The sequence below is a fragment of the Poromitra crassiceps genome, assembly GCF_964638095.1.
Source record: "Poromitra crassiceps genome assembly, chromosome: 14".
NCBI classification, from domain to species: domain Eukaryota; kingdom Metazoa; phylum Chordata; class Actinopteri; order Beryciformes; family Melamphaidae; genus Poromitra; species Poromitra crassiceps.
In genome coordinates, this window is record NC_139633.1 from 19,135,442 (window position 1) to 19,148,444 (window position 13,003).

Consider the following 13,003-nt stretch of genomic DNA (forward strand, 5'->3'; position numbering starts at 1 on the left):
AGCCAGGGACTGTCTGGAGTCATGCGTAGCTGCAGGGACTGTCTGGAGTCATGCTTAGCTGCAGGGACTGTCTGGACCACCATGATTAGCTGCAGGGACTGTCTGGAGTCATGCTTAGCTGCAGAGACTGTCTGGAGTCATGCTTAGCTGCAGGGACTGTCTGGAGTCATGCTTAGCTGCAGGGACTGTCTGGAGTCATGCTTAGCTGCAGGGACTGTCTGGACCATCATGCTTAGCTGCAGGGACTGTCTGGAATCATGCTTAGCTGCAGCGACTGTCTGGAGTCATGCTTAGCTGCAGGGACTGTCTGGAGTCATGCTTAGCTGCAGGGACTGTCTGGAGTCATGCTTAGCTGCAGGGACTGTCTGGAGTCATGCTTAGCTGCAGGGACTGTCTGGAGTCATGCTTAGCTGCAGGGACTGTCTGGAGTCATGCTTAGCTGCAGGGACTGTCTGGAGTCATGCTGTCTGGAATCATTCAAGATTCAAGATTATTTTTATTTGTCCCAAGGGAAATCTGTCTTGGACATACAGGCTGCCACATACTACGTACAGTACAACAGTGCCGACCCATATGTAGCTGCAGGGACTGTCTGGAAGCATATGTAGCTGCAGGGACTGTCTGGAAGCATATGTAGCTGCAGGGACTGTCTGGAAGCATGTGTAGCTGCAGGGACTGTCTGGAAGCATATGTAGCTGCAGGGACTGTCTGGAAGCATATGTAGCTGCAGGGACTGTCTGGAAGCATATGTAGCTGCAGGGACTGTCTGGAAGCATATGTAGCTGCAGGGACTGTCTGGAAGCATATGTAGCTGCAGGGACTGTCTGAAACCAGAATTGTTTTGACATTTGATCCCCTAATGTCCGTCCTGCATGCTGGCCTTGTACTCGTCTCTCAGGCTGCTCAATCCAATAACATCAAACTCGCCCTTATAAAGAAAGACAAACAGAGAAACTTGTCAGAAAAAGTAGTTCAAGCAACTGGGAAGGAGTTTGGACAAATGCTATGGGACTGGCACTGTCTTTGTCCTGGACACGGCAAGGAGATGTCAGGCCCACTGCTATGAGGACAGATGGCAGATGGGCATATGGACAGGACTATGAGAGAATACCGAGGTGGTGGAGGGAAGGACAAAATGAGTTGCATGAGAGATGAGCAGGGACAATGGCTTGTGGGTTTGAGTGAGGATCAATGATTTGATGGTTGGTAAATTGGCCATGAGGAGGAGTCAGTCAGGAGGTTGTCTGTGTTGTGCATGGGAGAAGAGGTGGGAATATTGTTTGAAGAGGTGCACAAGAGGACCGCAATGGAAATAAGCCGCAAGGCTTTATTGTGTTTTTATCCTCGGTGAACTGTCTGTGTTGACTTTTTCACCAAAATCAATCAATCAATCAATCAATCAAAATCTGTGCAAAATGTGAGAAATAGGCCACTTGATCAAATGCAATTGTCATAAAACTGTAAAAAGAAAAGATCATCATGACTTTTCCTGGGCTATAGTTACAGCCATATTTTGTGTTGTAGCACAGTTGAACAGTTACTGTACTTTGTGTTAAAGTTCCCTACAAATCTCATTATCTCTCTGCCAACGCAGTTGCCTATTCAACAGAAGGTATTGCCAGGAAGACACAGCCATTCAAAACAGATTATCGCATAACCAATGTTTAAAATGTGATTAGAACCAGATGTGCATGCAGATATGTGAGGCAGAGGATTTTGTCATATCACACAAAAGCATGTTTTTAGAGCAGAGGCAGAGCTTTATGTCCTGCCATCCAAAAGAATCAGTGAGCATCACTTTTCTCCCCACTGGCAAAAAAATAGTTGAACCAATAATGAAAAGTATCCAAAGGGAAAGTTTCTTCACAGCTAGTTGTCTCAGCTATTACTTCAACCTATTCCATTGCAATGAAACCACAAATTAAACAAAAACTGTCAAATACAAAAGGCATGGTTAAAAAAGGGGGGGGGGGGCATCTTGCTATGGGAGGCCAGGGCATACATAAGGGGGAAGGGGGTAATGTGTGTGTGTGGAGTAGTGGTGGGATTCACTGATGCCCCACGATACGATTTTGTCATGATCCGATAGTATTGCGGTATTGCGATATATTGAGTATTGCGATATATTGTGATTTATTACCTTTTTTCAACTGCAAATGAGTTCCCGCTACAATAGGTGTCTCCAGGACCACATTTTGCCATGATCACACTCTCTCACTCTCACACACACGCACAGGCACACAGACACACACACACACACACACAGAGAGAACAACAGATACAGATACTGAACTGTGCGCATTCAAAAGTGTTCAAAAGTGCACTGTTAATAATCATAGAGAAGACAGGTTTAACAATAGATAAGCGGTTCATGCTCAGACTGAGGCCTTCGTACAGATCAATAAAGGACAGATACAAGCTCCTGAACCTAGGCGTTAACTACTCGTCCCCACTGTCACTTCTTCCAAGCTCACCTTTTTTTGTGGCCGTGTTTCTGCTGCCAGACCTGCTGTTTAAGCCCTTGTTCACACAGGACCCCAAACGTAAGCAGAGCTGAAGCTTGAGGCAGACACAAGCTGATCTGACGCCTAACCGTTCACACAAGAAGCCTTCTCTCTTCCTCTCAGCGCCAGTGTATAGTGTGAACGGCCACTAAGGCAAGAGAGGACTGTGGCTGTTGTAGCATGTACTGTAGCATGTAGCATGTGCAGGGAGGCTTGAGAGGACTGTGGCTGTTGTAGCATGTAGCATGTGCAGGGAGGCTTGAGAGGACTGTGGCTGTTGTAGCATGTAGCATGTGCAGGGAGGCTTGAGAGGACTGTGGCTGTTGTAGCATGTAGCATGTGCAGGGAGGCTTGAGAGGACTGTGGCTGTTGTAGCATGTAGCATGTGCAGGGAGGCTTGAGAGGACTGTGGCTGTTGTAGCATGTAGCATGTAGCATGTGCAGGGAGGCTTGAGAGGACTGTGGCTGATGTAGATGTAGCATGTAGCATGTGCAGGGAGGCTTGAGAGGACTGTGGCTGTTGTAGATGTAGCATGTAGCATGTGCAGGGAGGCTTGAGAGGACTGTGGCTGTTGTAGCAAGTAGCATGTGCAGGGAGGCTTGAGAGGACTGTGGCTGTTGTAGATGTAGCATGTAGCATGTGCAGGGAGGCTTGAGAGAACTGTGGCTGTTGTAGCAAGTAGCATGTGCAGGGAGGCTTATTTATGATGAATAGAGAGATATAGAAGGGCCCTTACAGGAGGGTAATTACACCTAATGGCTGCAGGAAATGCTCCTGTTCAAGACATCTTTGCACATGATGTCTGATTATGGGTGGTCATTTTCAGCTTTCTGATGAAAACGCACAGCTCTTAGGTCCTAGGCTTTTACCAATGATAGTGGTTCACTACACTACATAAGCTATTGGAAAGCATTGTTGCAATTATGCAAGTATGCAATTATTAGATTAAGGTGACCAGATGTCCCCGTTTTTGGTGACCTGTCCCCGGCTGGAGCTGTCCCCGAAAATGTCCCAGATTTTCTACTGGCGTCTGCGGCCGATATGACTCTAGGTCTAGTGGGCTCATTCTTAAATCTAGAGTGAAGATACTTATAGAGCATGAAACTGTAAGACCTACAGCATCCATTGGGACCAACAATGCCATGCTACCTTGTCGAGAAAGGGGCTAAATAATGAATTTTTAAAAACCAGCCATGGGCAAAATAAATGAAACCGGAATCATCCCCCTTTTTTATTTCATAGGTAATAAATAACATTGGATATTTTAATGATATATTGATTGCCGGACTGGAAATGTCCCCAATTTTCATTTGAGAAATCTGGTCACCTTATATTAAATGCTCAAATTGTAGCAATATAGGCTATAGCAGTATACTCAACCAAAGCTATGGTGGAGTAAACAACTGTGAACTGGAATGACTGCATTTTATGAAGGGCGGACCACAAGAAGAACACAAGGTTATGAATATAACCCCGGTGTAAGGCCTATTGTCTTGCACTTCTTGTCCATCAACAGCCTTTTTTTTACATGTAAGAACCAGGAAGTGCTAGCATCCAGGTCTTCCTTTTACATGTAAGAGCCGGAAGTGCTAACACCCGTCTTCTTCCTTTTACACGTAAGAGCCAGAAGTGCTAACACCCGTCTTCTTCCTTTTACACGTAAGAGCCAGAAGTGCTAACACCCGTCTTCTTCCTTTTACACGTAAGAGCCAGAAGTGCTAACACCCGTCTTCTTCCTTTTACACGTAAGAGCCAGAAGTGCTAACACCCGTCTTCTTCCTTTTACACGTAAGAGCCAGAAGTGCTAACATCCAGGTCTTCCTTTTACACGTAAGAACCAGGAAGTGCAAGCATCCAGGTCTTCCTTTTACACGTAAGAACCAGGAAGTGCAAGCATCCAGGTTTTCCTTTTACATGTAAGAGCCGGAAGTGCTAACACCCCTCTTCTTCCTTTTACACGTAAGAGCCAGAAGTGCTAACATCCAGGTCTTCCTTTTACACGTAAGAGCCAGAAGTGCTAACATCCAGGTCTTCCTTTTACACATAAGAGCCGGAAGTGATAACATCCAGGTCTTCCTTTTACACGTAAGAGCCAGAAGTGATAACATCCAGGTCTTCCTTTTACACGTACATTAAGAGCCAGAAGTGCTAACATCCAGGTCTTCCTTTTACACGTACATTAAGAGCCAGAAGTGCTAACATCCAGGTCTTCCTTTTACACGTACATTAAGAGCCAGAAGTGATAACATCCAGGTCTTCCTTTTACACGTACATTAAGAGCCAGAAGTGCTAACATCCAGGTCTTCCGGACCGGACTCATTCCTGCGGTGCTCTATAGTAAATATATGTTGGAGGCTTGGTCCCAGAATCCCAGTTAAATTCAGCTTGCATTCTGGCACAGAAGCCACAGCTGTGGATTTAGCTGATGAAGTGATCTGGGGGGCTGCTGGATTTCAGGGTGACAGAGACTTGATGGCTTACACAAAACCTAACACTTACGAGAAAGCTAGAAAAGTAAACAAATGAAGACTTTAAACCTGCGGAATATTAATTGAACACAGATGGCCTAATCAGGAGGGCCAGACAGGAACATAAACAGAGAGATGTGGAGCGGTGGGGCTGTAGTGTAGTTTGGTCCCACGGCCGGTGCAGTCAAACATAGAGCCCAGGGTGGACATGTGCCCAGCAGCACCGTCACTGCCTTGTCTTCTTCTCAGGCCAATCTTCTCCAGCAGAGGTGGAGGCACGCTGGAGCAGCTGCTGCCCCTCGCAGCACCACGGCCCACGCCCCCCTCCTCCTTATCTGCAGAGCTGATTTGCACCAGTTGGAGGACTATTAATCAGTATAACAGTGCTGGACTGGCAGGAGGAGACGAGGCACCCACCTCTCCTCCCATCCTCCCCTCCTCCCATCCTCCCCTCCTCTTGGACCCCGCTGACTAAATCTGCCCATCAGCACGGGGAGCCAAGTCTTCACATTGGCCCCCCAAGGACTTGGCGTGGTCAACCTGTCGTTCTGCTTTAACAGGAAAGCAAGAGAAGCCACTTAATTTCATTCCCTCATCAGCTCCTCCGCGGTTCTAACTACCTCAATCCCCAGTGGATGTATTTACTGATTTTGTAAACAGATTTTCACAGATGTTATGTGCGTCACCTCCTAACCTTCCAATAACCAAATGCACAGAAGAGGCAGGTTTTGGATTCTTCTATACTTGCATATAACAACTAAAGAACATTTTAGCTACACCTGCCATCCTTAAAAGCTGTGATCTCATATACTTCCTCAGCAAGTCATCATGCCAGTTATCATTGGAAGATTTTTAGTAGGTTTATGGCACGTGATATGCAGACCAAGCACGACTTTGCTGTGTGACTTTGCTCTATCAAAAATCGTCGCTTTGTGGGTTTCATTGGGTGTGTTGTGCGTCCGAGCAAATTCTGTTTCTATGACACTGTTATGGAGACCTATTTAGTTTTTCATTATTTTCTTTATTTAATTTTGACCACATCTAAATCATTAGCGTATATGGAAAATGGAATCTTGATATTGTGCTTTACTCCAACAAGCTACTAGCTATGGCTATTTGGATCCGATACTAAAGCTAAAGTTAGCTAACCTTGCAAGCGAGCTGGATTCTCTCGCGAGATTAGTGTGACCAGTTGTGATAGTGACTAAATCCGAAGTGTCCTCCTACAGTGTGGCAGGCTCTTGTTTGGGATGTAAATTCATTTAAATAATTGTCATATTTGCAGTCTTAAATATTGCTATGAATATTGTCTCTCACCCTTTCCAATAAGGACACCAGGCCCTTCCTGGCCCTGTGGTTGTCATTAAAGAAGACCTTCGCCATGTTGCTGCTGTCCAGGACTTAGGCAGGACCCTCATGCAGACATGCTGTCCAGGACTTAGGCAGGACCCTCATGCAGACAGGCCTCTCTGGCCTATAGCACAGCAGACCAGGGACCGTTTTGTCCAGCATGCGTTTCACTCATCTGGCCAGCAGGCCTCTAAATGTATTTCTCAGTGGACCAATGTTCTGTTATTTTGCACAAGATAGTTGCCTTTATCAATATAATATAATATAATATATAATATAAGATAGTGGCCTTTATCAAGGCTTTAGAAGTTACAGAATGACATTGGCTGCCATTAGTCCCTTACTTACAGTGCCAATATAAAGCAGAGAGCTTGCTTATCAGAGCATCAATTCTTCTGTAATGCTTCGTTATGTGTGTGCCTGTTTCCACTGGCATTTCTACCATGTTCTCTGAATGTTACGTAGCCGTAGAGTGCTTTGTTCTTAAATTAGTTACGTACAACAACCGATGAGTAGCCTACATGATTTGAACATGCATCTTTAATAGGGCAGCTACAAAAATATGAAAATGATAGGAAACGAGAAGGGCACTCGGAGAGCGCAGACCTCCGCCAAGGCCAATAGTCCAGTCTGCTATGATATGAAATTGTTGACAGACAGACAGACAGACAGACAGACAGGCAGGCAGGCAGGCAGGCAGACAGACAGACATGCAGACAGGCAGGCAGACAGACAGACAGAGAGCACAGAAAACATAATCTCCTTGATAGAGGTAATAATCAGAGTTAACATAAATGGCAATGTTGTGAAGATAACGATTTTCTGCTCAGATGCAGATGTTGGAACTGCAATATACATTGTACTCTGGCAGCCTGGGCTGTATCTCCTCCTCTTGGAGATTTGTATTTTACTATTTAGGAGGATGCCTTTTGTGAAAGTGCTGAAATAATGATGTGACATTTTTAGATTCAGCCTTTCTATTTCCACCGTCCCTCACAGCGTTCTGTAATTTCAATGCAATTTCAGCTTCTGATTGCTGTTTTGGTTGAATGCTAATCATTGTTACTGTAGAACCTGTTTGCTAGTCCAGTCTTTTTCCATTTAAGATCAAGTCATTTAAAAGAAAACACGAAAGAGTTAGATGGGTCAGTAAACAGGTGCACATGGCACTTACAAGTACTCACAAACAACAAAGTCCAGTGACCTCTGGTGGATTGCAGTGTAGATACACCACACTTCAAGCACACCTGAGCCCACACGTGTGTGGTGCCTGGAGAAGTGCTCAACGCTTTTTCTCAGGTCCCGTTCCAGAAGAGAATTCCCCATTCATTTTCTCCATAGACATTTTGAAAGAATCCTTATATAACGAGTTTTTGAGCCTGGAACCAAGCCAACCAGCGGCATCCTGAATCGTGGGCGACCATACAACATTTCACTTGGAGCAAAAACAAAAAATAAAAAGCAGGAGTGGGAGGGTAGTCTCTTAAAACAGACTGTCTCATCTACATCCAGCGAATGCAGCTATATACAGTCTGTACGTTACACCCCCAGAACATGCACAAGGAAGTTGGGAAAAAAACCTTCAGACAGGAAAGAAGTTCGACAGAATCCGACCAATCACGACACGTGGGTTCACGAAAAATGCGGCATATTGGATTCTGATTGGACTAATGAGCGGAAGACCCGCCTTTCTACTTCCCATTCCGGTTGGTGCATGATTCTCCCCTACGAAGTACAGACGGTATGGCGGAAGCATTTGAAAATTGCGGAAGCCAACTCGTCTGTTCTAAGAGACTAGTGGGAGGGGGTCCGATCCGCACCCCCCCTCCCCCTGTTTTCTCTGACAAAGAGACAGAAACCAGGACAGATCTGACAGATAGCAAAGGCTGGTTAAGAGTTATGGCTATAGTTCATCATTTCTGGTCACAGGTTAAACACAAGGCTTCTTGCATGCAGTTAATTGAATGTAAAACATATGTTGCAGTTTGAAATGGATAAATGCTTTTAAATGGGATCTCTGCTCTTTTACAATTGCATAACGAGGGGTGTGTGCTGGGGTCCAAATGGTTTCGCTTTGGCTGACAATTGAGTTGTGTTGTAATGGGACAGATGACACGCGTGAGTTTGGCATCTGGCACCTCTGCCTGCCGTGCGTCCAGACACACAGACGACGCAGCTTCAATATGAAAGAGCATCTCCAGGCTTTCATTTGTTTGTTTGTTAGCTGGAAAAAGAGAAAAGAAAACAAGTCAGTTGTTTAGTCAATATCAAATCAAAATGTTCCTAAATGGTGTGTGTGTGTGTGTGTGTGTGAGAGAGAGAGAGAGAGAGAAAGAGAGAGAGTGTGTGTGTGTGTAGGGGGGGGGGTGTTGTTAAGAAAATGGTACCACTTTACAAGACTGTACCACAGAGACATGCGTACTAAGGAACGAGTGAGGAACAAACACTAAAAAAGGCCCATTAAGTGAAGGTCCGGCAGTGACTTGGAAATTGTTATTAACCGGCTGCATCACCTCAGTATTTACTCTCAAAGCAACACCATGAAAAGAAGTTCCTGCTGAATGTCAACTGGCATTATAAGGTCAAGGACCTTTTTAGTTTACACCCAGAGGCAGGACTTTTATTTATTTTATTTATTTTTTTTTTATTTTTGACGGACAATGCACATTAACAAACATTATTGTAAATGCACAAGGGTACTGTATAATACTTTCATTCAAAAAGCAATTTTGTACTGAACCATTTGTAAAGAACAACTTTCCAGTGAATGGAGGCATAGCCTTCCAAGCTCTAAGTGCATTCCTGTGCAATTTCCAACACAATATAGGAGTACATTTTCCTCTTAAGACGGTCTTCAGAGGAGGCGGAGAAAAACAGCTATGAAACATGTTCAACAAAGTATAAGGACAGAATATATTCTGCAATGGTGTTATGAGACGCCTTGCAGCAGGATATTATAATAAGTATAATCTGAGAGGACTTCCTTAATATTTAGAATATCATCTTTTCCCACTTATTTATTGCCATTTTGTCTCATAATATTTGTTACTCTCACTATGAGAAGCGCATCCCTGTTGCGACCCTACAGAAGCCCTATATTACTACGCCCAATCTTGATTGGCTGGTGAAGGCGAATCCGTCCGCCTCGCTAGGGGGCGGTGTCCAGGGGCGTAGTGGAGGATACAGTAACCGCAAGTAAATGCAGTTTACCCACAAATCTTTGAAATGAGGCAGAGAGTTTACTCACCTATTTTAAGATCAACTGTATCAATCAATGAGGAGAAACACGGTGGGTAAACTACTCACCTTTGTTATAGGTTACCCACATCTCTGTATTTACCACACCCCTGGTGGTGCCCCCTATATAGGCGAGCGCTGGAGGTATATACGTTGGTTAGATTCACTGCCCGAACCTGCACAATTTGCATAAAAACAGGTGGATGGAAACCCACCTCATAACATCATTGATGATGTCACAATGTCATATGACATCATTAGTGGGTATGGATCAGAGGGTATGGGTGTCATACTAGGGATTTACTGTATGACAACATTGATTATTACATCACAATTCAGTCTATGACATCACTGATGATCTCACCATGTCTGTGACATCATTAGTGGGGATGGCATCATCAACCGATTTGGTACTGACAAGTCCTCCACGGATTGAAGAGTTGTAAACTCGAGAAGATCCCCAAGAGGACCAGAAGGACAGAATGTAGGGAAACAGTGGATGGATGAATCCAGAAGGAGGCGGTAATGCAACAAAGGATGCCAACTGCCATAAAACACCACCAAAGAAGAAGAGTTGTAAAGTCCGGCCCGGCTGGTGCGACAGACAAGGCCAGGGGGGAACCAGCCTGGGGAAGATCATGGGCCTTCTGGCGAGGATACGGCAAGAATGGTTCATTACCGGGATAGTGGCCGTCATCTTATCCGCCAAACTGCAGCCCAGCCTTGGCGCCAGTGGAGGTCCGTTGAAACCAGAGATCACTGTAGCTTACGTTGCCGTCTCGGTCATCTTCTTCAACAGTGGGCTGTCGCTGAAGACAGAGGAGTTGACCACTGCGTTGCTTCACGTTCGGCTGCATCTATTGGTCCAGTCCTTCACGCTGCTCTTCTTCCCATTGGCCGTCTGGCTGCTTCTCAAACTGCTGGCACTGACCGCCATCGACCAATGGCTACTTAAGGGGCTACAGACGGTGGGCTGCATGCCGCCCCCCGTCTCCTCTGCTGTTATTCTCACCAAGGCTGTTGGAGGGAACGAGGCTGCAGCCATCTTCAACTCTGCCTTTGGAAGCTTCTTGGGGATCATAGTGACTCCACTGCTGCTGCTGCAGTTTCTTGGCTCCTCATCCTCCGTTCCCTTCTCCTCCATCTTCTCACAGCTCTTCATGACCGTGGTGGTTCCCCTCATCCTGGGACAGGTGTGTCGTGGTTTTCTGAGGGAGTGGCTGGAGCGGCGGAAGCCTCCGTTCGGCACCATCAGCAGTGCCGTGCAGCTCATGATCATCTACAGCACGTTCTGTGACACCTTCTCCAACCCCAACATCCAGCTTGACCCCACCAGCCTGCTGCAGCTCATATTCATCATCTTCTCCATCCAGCTCAGCTTCATGCTGCTCATCTTCGTCTTCTCCACCAGGTCAGGTTCGGGATTCACACCAGCCGACACTGTGGCCATCATGTTCTGTTCCACACACAAGTCATTAACACTGGGTATCCCCATGTTGAAGATAGTGTTTGCAGGTTATGAGCATCTGTCTCTGATCTCAGTTCCTCTGCTGATCTACCACCCGGCTCAGATCCTGCTGGGCTCGCTGCTGGTGCCCAGTATCCGGGCTTGGATGACCACAAAGCAGAAGTCTAGTCTGTTGTTGAGATAGGGCCGCATTCCAACACTACCCTGCCTGCCCTGAGCGGTGAAGCTCACCACCCTCCAGCCCATCTGAGGAGAACAAATTGAGCAACCTGACCAACGCTCTGCCCGTGAGTGCGTGTGTGTGTAACGGCGTTGTGTAGGTGGTACTTGCAGCAACCCATGTTAAGGGCTTGTCCAGGGGTGGATTCGAACTGTCGACCCTCGGCTTGGGAGTCCGACATGTTAACCGCAACGCCAAGAGAGCTAGCTCCCTTGGCGGAGCTGATTAACATGCCTTTATACCTGGGGAGTGAGTTTAACCAATCCACTCGCTACCATCACGAGGAATCCGTGCTGATTCAACTCGGTTACACTCACCCCACACCCACTGGACATCCGGGTTCACGGCATCAATGTGACCTATGGTATCTGCCTCTGCTGAAGTATTTCACAGGAGTCGGAAGGACCATAAATGCTCATTTGTGGTTTATTTTCTGAAAGGGTGGGACACATAACAACCACAATCAGCATGGCATAGTGGGTTGGTCTCTCTGCTCCAGCTAGCACAGAAGGAAGCCATTCTCTGTGAGCTACTTTTACTTTCAGTGATCGTATAGTGGTACATTCATTTTACTGTATATAAAATAAAATAACATTAATCTTTTTTAACTGTACAGATCTTTCATATCTATCATGTAATGGTGTCAATATCACAGTGCAATACATATTGTATATTACTTGTAACCAAAACTGTTTTGACTTCTGTTTGCAAAATCATTAGATATACTTGGAATGACCTATAAGCAGCTTTTAACATTAGAAATTACATTTAAATGAGATACAATGAGATACAATACATTCTTATAACATAGACATATAATCATGACAATACATACAGGTCCCTGTGTCCTAAATCTAAATGATCCGTTTTTCATACAAAGGATAATGTATTTTTAGCTTAACTGCCACCTGCTGGTGGTTACTAAAAATAGCAGGCACGCAACGTGCATATCTGACCAGCCTTCACAAAAGGAATATTTTTAACACATCTTAACATAAACATACCTGAAAGGGTGCTACACATAACAACCACAATCAGCATGGCATAGTGGGTTGGTCTCTCTGCTCCAGCTACTGTGAAAGGCAAGTTAAACACTATCAAGAACGGCTCTCAGAGCTAACGCTAATTAGCCTCTAGTCTAACCACGTTAGCCCAGAATGTTACATGACTACTTCCAGTCAGTAAACATAAACGTAGCAGTTCAACTGAAAACGAGTTGCATTGGAAGTACAGGATAATGTCAATTGTTGATTCTGACCGCTTCTACACATAATATGATGATGCAGACCACATTTATATAGCAATTTAAAGCTGAGAGCATGGGGGACCAAACTCACCCACCGAAGGAAGCCATTCTCTGTGAGTGACCCACGGCCACAATGCACTGCGTGTATATAGCAAAACACAACGTATGCTTTCTGGTCAGCACTTTCATTAGAACATAAAATTAAATAGAAATTATGGTTGCTGGTCCCAAATTAAACATGAATTGAACTATAAAATATCTTATTTATGCACACTGTTACACGTGCTGTGATCAAGGCGGACTATACCTGTGCTACAGTGGCAGGGATACAGCGGCAACACAAATATGTCGATATCCAACTTCTCAAATAAACTTGTGTCTAGGGGTATAATATTACCATCTACCATTTGTAACATGAATAGATAAAGATTACATGAAGAGTAGGCCATTTGACTGTTGAGTTAGCTGAATTACCTCTTGGTGCAGGCTGTCTGGCACCATCCCTCAGC

At 45.3% G+C, this 13,003-nt stretch overlaps 1 pseudogene across 1 annotated transcript; it reads left to right on the plus strand.

Moving 5' to 3' along the window:
* The first annotated feature begins 10,198 nt into the window (after window positions 1-10,198).
* LOC310788935 (sodium/bile acid cotransporter 7 pseudogene) lies at window positions 10,199-11,212 on the plus strand (annotated as a pseudogene). The gene has a single exon. The product of its transcript is annotated as a sodium/bile acid cotransporter 7 pseudogene (transcript).
* Window positions 11,213-13,003: the final 1,791 nt, after the last annotated feature.